Source organism: Rhincodon typus, chromosome 8, assembly GCF_021869965.1.
Source record: "Rhincodon typus isolate 14 chromosome 8, sRhiTyp1.1, whole genome shotgun sequence".
Taxonomy (NCBI): domain Eukaryota; kingdom Metazoa; phylum Chordata; class Chondrichthyes; order Orectolobiformes; family Rhincodontidae; genus Rhincodon; species Rhincodon typus.
Genome location: NC_063339.1, coordinates 86,504,511 through 86,509,900, shown reverse-complemented (window position 1 = coordinate 86,509,900; position 5,390 = coordinate 86,504,511).

Sequence of the window (5,390 nt, the reverse complement as noted above, 5' to 3'; positions counted from 1 at the left end):
ATTCTTTCAGGAGACGTTTGTCCTATTCATGATAAGGCTATTTGGTTAAGTGCCCTGTCAGAGGAACAGAACGAAGCTTCATCTGTACCATGGGGAACAAAAATGATCCCATTTCCAGTGCATCAGACAATGGAAAACACACACTGTTGTCTGCTCCTATTCGACATTGATCATTTCAACCTCATCATTCACTGATGACCAATAGTAACATAGAAATCAGCAGCTTCCATCATTCTGGTTGGAGGACAGAAAGAGAGAGAGAAGGATGGGAAATTGGGAGAAACGGGGGAAGTTGTGGGATAGACAGTGGGGGTGGTAGAAGATGGCTGTGAAGGGAGATGGTCAGTGCAAGGGTATGTAGCAGCAGAATGGTCAGTGCAAGGGAAGCAGAAGTGTAAGGAAGAAGGAGGAGGAGGAGTAGCAGATGAAGTATGAGTGGCAGTGAAAAGCATGTATTTGGAGAAGAGAGATTGATGGCCAATCAAATATTATTGATCAAGAAAATCGGTACCTGGTTTCCATTGATAATTAAGAAAATATTTCTGATGCTTCTTTTCTAACATTTGGTTCTTATTCAGATTTTACACTCACTGTGCATTTCTGCATTTCCATCAATTGCAGATGAAATGTTTTTCTCCCCTAATGCATTGTCTTAACATTTTTTTCAAGGCAGACATGAGAATATGACTTGATCTCCTACAGGGCGTCCATAATGTAGAATTTAATTGTATCTTTATCCTCACCACTCTATCTCTGTCAAACAAACTTAATGAAGGAGGCTGTGTCCATCCTGCAGATGAAAAATTCTTTCAGCTCTGACTATTGCAGGGAATATTTTGAAGAACATGCGCAAGGCCCACGTAAAATATAAATGTTTCAGTATAAAACACCAAAACTTAACCCACCAATAATGACGTTAAAACTTTATGAATATAACATTCAGAGAGGCAGAATGGAAAAGGAGAATTCAGCTCCATGTCCAAAATACTATTTGTGATTCTCTCATAAAAGATCTCGACTGCATCACACTGTAAATTCATCAAAATAAGAGAAACAAAAGTCTGGAAATTTCAATTCTTCCTCTGCAAATAACATCTGAAAACAGGAAGAAAATCAAGGTTTGTTTGTGATATTCATAAACGATGATAATGAGAATGTGGGAGATGGTGGGGAGGTGGCGGTGCGGGGAGACGATATGATAGATAATTTTGTGGATATCACAAAAGATTAGCCAAGTGGTTCACAATGAGGAGGAAAGTATTAGGCTACAGGACAATACGAACAGCTTGTTCAGATGGCCAGATCAGTGCCTGATGAAATTTAACACTCATAAATATGAGTTGATGTACTTCAGAAGTAACAAGACAAGAAAATACTCAAACGGTGAATAGAGGCTAGATTTGTTCACGTTTATCTTTGGAACCGAGAAATTCGAGGGGAAAGCCTGATCAAGGTGTGCAAGAGCATGAGAGGTAAGGACAGGGTGAACAGACAGCAGCTGTTCACCTTCCACGAAGGGTCAAAAACAAGAAGACACACTTTTAAAGTGAAAGGTAAGAGTTTGAGAAAGGATTTGGGCAATTTGTGTTGAATCCAGAAAATGGGATGTGTCTGGAATGCACTGCTTTGGAGGATGGTTAAGGCAGGTAACATTACAAACTTTAAAAAGCACTTGGATCAGCACCTGGTGGTGCAGACTCGAGGGGTCTTTTCTCGATTGTATGATTATATATGGTAGCAGCCATGAAATCTCTGATATATTCCGAAGTACTAGCCAACGGAACTTGTTTATCTGTTCCATCAACTATGCTCAGTAAGTGGTTATTTAACAAATCAGATTCATCTCATGGAGTATCAGCACTTACTCAACCTAGGACAGCCCAGCTATATCTGAAAACATCCAAGGTTTTTCAAATGGTCAGTGCAAGATTATTCCAGCTGTTTGCCACTATCATTTTAAGAAAACAAATAACATGGATACAGTTTTTCCTTAATTATAATAAATACTTTTAGCTGTAAGGGTGTCATTTCTCAAAAGAAGAATAGGTTCCTTCTTCCCACGTAGACACTTTGAGAATGTACTTGTTTTCCTGCCAATTGTTAACTCTCACTTCCGTCCAGTGCTAATGAACTGTTGACTGTTTCCATGATCTGGTTCCAAAGAGAATCTTTCTGTTTGGACCAGGATTGTAAATGCTCACAAACTAACAGACCATATTGACAGGGGAGGAAAACACCAGCCACACAACTGATTCCTCAGCACCGTTTCACAATCCTCAGTTCCTGCAGCAGTCTCTGTCCTTATTCCAAAATATGTGGACACCATTCAGGCTTCGCTGATGAATGGGTAACAAGAATAGTTGTTCAATGCTGCTGGGCAGGAATTACGTCCAACAGGAGGTAATGCAAAAGCCCTCCTTTGATATTCAGTGAGATAAACAAATTCCAATAACAAATATCCTGTGTGCAACTATTCATCAGAAATTCAACTGGTCCAGCCATGTACAAGAGCAGATCACAGAAACCCTACAGTGTGGAAACAGGCCATTCGGCCCAACAAGTCCGCACCACCACTCTGCAGAGCATCCCACCAAGAACCATTCGCCTACCCCTGCATTTCCCATGTCTAACCCACCTAACCTAAACATCCCTGGACACTATGGGCAATTTGGCATGGCCAATCCACCTCGCCTGCACTTCTTTGGACTGTGGGAGAAACTGGAGCACCTGGAGGAAACCCACGCAAACGGGTGGAGAATGTGCAAAGTCCACTCAGACAGTCGCCCAAGCGTGGGTCCCTGGCGCTGCGAGGCAGCAGTGCTAACCAGTGAGCCACCGTGCTGCCCCAAGAACCTCACATTTACTAAAATTAAACTCTATCTGCCACTCCTCGGCCCATTGGCCCATCTGATCAAGATCCCATTGTACTCTGAAGTAACCTTCTTCAGTGTCCATTACATTTCCAATTTTGGTGGAACTTTTGGCTGGAACTTTTCGAAGGCAATTAATGCTGGTCGAGCTACATTAAAATCCCAAATGAATTATAAAGTAAGTCTGATTTTCTAATAAATTATTGAATTTTTTGATGTTTTTATTGATCTATTGAGTTAATTGATACCTTTGAAGTTGTGGGGTATATTTGCAAAACTCAGTTCATGCATGAATTGAAAGAAAAGGCCAACTGACAGCTCGGGTAACAAATAATACAATATAACACAACATTTAAGAAGCAGCTGCAGGAACACTGAAAAATGCCAGGGCATAGTGGACTATAGACCTCGAGGTAAGTGAGATTAATGTAGTTTGGTGGCTTTTGACTGGAATAGCCATGTTGAGCTAGAGGGCCTGTTTGTATGCTGAATGACTCTATGACTTTAATTTTGAAAACATAAAATACAATATCACAATTCCCAAAGCTTATGAGCATCAATTGGCAAGGATTACAATCTCCAAGGCCACACAGCATCCTGACTTGGAACTATATCATTGTCCCTTCATTGTAACTTGTTCAGAGTCCTGTACCTCTCCTTGAAATATATTTGTTTGTGGCCCAGCACCACGTGGTTCAAAACCATATTCTGAATGGAAATTAAATAGAGGCAATAAATGCTGGTCTTGCTAACGAAACTCATCTCACAGGAACAAATGAAATGAACTGCACTATTAAAGACGTCTATTCGGCCCAATCTGATTTATAAAGCAGTTTTAATGATATTTCCACTTTGTCCCACATCTCTGATCTTTCAAGTATTTTCCCAGTACTGTTTAAGAATCACATTTGGAAGCTGTGCCCATCATTCTGAAAGGGAGAGCCTTCATGGCCATGTGAATTCTCTCATTGTTTTCCTGTATCTAAAGACAATAGAAATGTAGAAACTCGGATAAAGAGTAATTGCTTGGACAACTCAAACCAATTCTACCATCTGATGAGATCTTGGATGATCTGATTGTGGGCTCAAGTAAATGTTCCTCTTCACCCCTTATAATGTTAGTGCAGCATTCTGTCAAGAATCTGTCTGCCTCTGCCTTAAGAATATTGAATGACTTATCCACCATGCCTCTCTGGAAAGAGTTCCACAAACACACAATCCTTTGAGAGGGTTAAAAAAGTCACCATTTTTTTTTTTAAACTGGCATGTTCTTCAGTTTTGCAGTCCATCCATGAGTGGTAATCTCTTGCACAAAGTGAAATCGTGTTTCAGCATTCAACTTGAAAAGACTGGGTGGAATATTCTGGGTTTAAACAAGATCAGGTGTCATTCGCTGAAAGTCCAATAGATCCAGGGCCAGTCTGGTCAAGATTTCCTCCTAAGATAAATACTTCTCACAGGAATCAGTTCAGTGAAACGTCCATGGATGGCTTCTCATGTCATTATGCCCACAGCTCTCTCAAAGCAGTGTCACCATTATCCTGTAAAACTGTCGAAAAACTGCTCTACTTCTGAATGCGTTCTGTTTCAGAAAGCTTTAACATTTACATTGACTCCCTAAAAATTTGATGTACGCGCATTTCTTTTCTAACACATGTTCCTGGTTCCTCTATACCTCAGTTTTGCAATCTCTCCATTGAAATAATGCATGCTTTTCCATTCAAACCTTCAAAATGTTCGAACACAGACACATTTTTCCGACTATGCTGCATACACCAATAATTTTCTGTTTACTTGACACATCGAGACTCCTTTATTGATTTGTGTCTTCTTCGTATTTTCCCTTTCTAACCTTTTCAATGTTTATATTCTTCCATAATACAGTCAGAACACTTTGCCAAATATATACATTGTGGCAACATTTAGAGGAGGTAATGGCCTAGTGGTATTATCACTGGACTGTTAATCCAAAACCCAGGTAATGTTCTGGAGACCTGTGTTAGAATCCCACAATAGCTGCTGGTAGAATTTGAATTCAACAAATATCTGGAATTAAGAGTCTAATGATGATCACAAATCCATTGCTGATTGTTGGAAAAATCCATCTGGTTCACAAACGTCAGTTCGGGAAGGAAACTGCCATTCTTACTTGGCCTGGCCTACATGTGACTCCAGACCCACAGAAATGTGGTTCTCTTAACTGTCCTCTGGGGAATTCGGGATGGGCAATAAATCCTTCCCTTTCCAGTGATGCCCTCATCCTTTGAATGAATAAAAAAGCAAAATTCCTATGGAATTGACAATATAATATTTTTTACCCCATGTCCGAACTGTCAGTTTGAGACAATGCTAACGTGTTTTGCTGTCCCATCACCCATTTCCCATACTGCAGTTGCAGAAAATATTCTTTAAATCTCAAAATAATGGTCAATTTTCTTTGCTTCTGATGTCAGTGGTCATTTGTTCTTTTATCATGAAATTGACATGTTAAGTAAGGACTGCCTGTCAGACTGTGACATT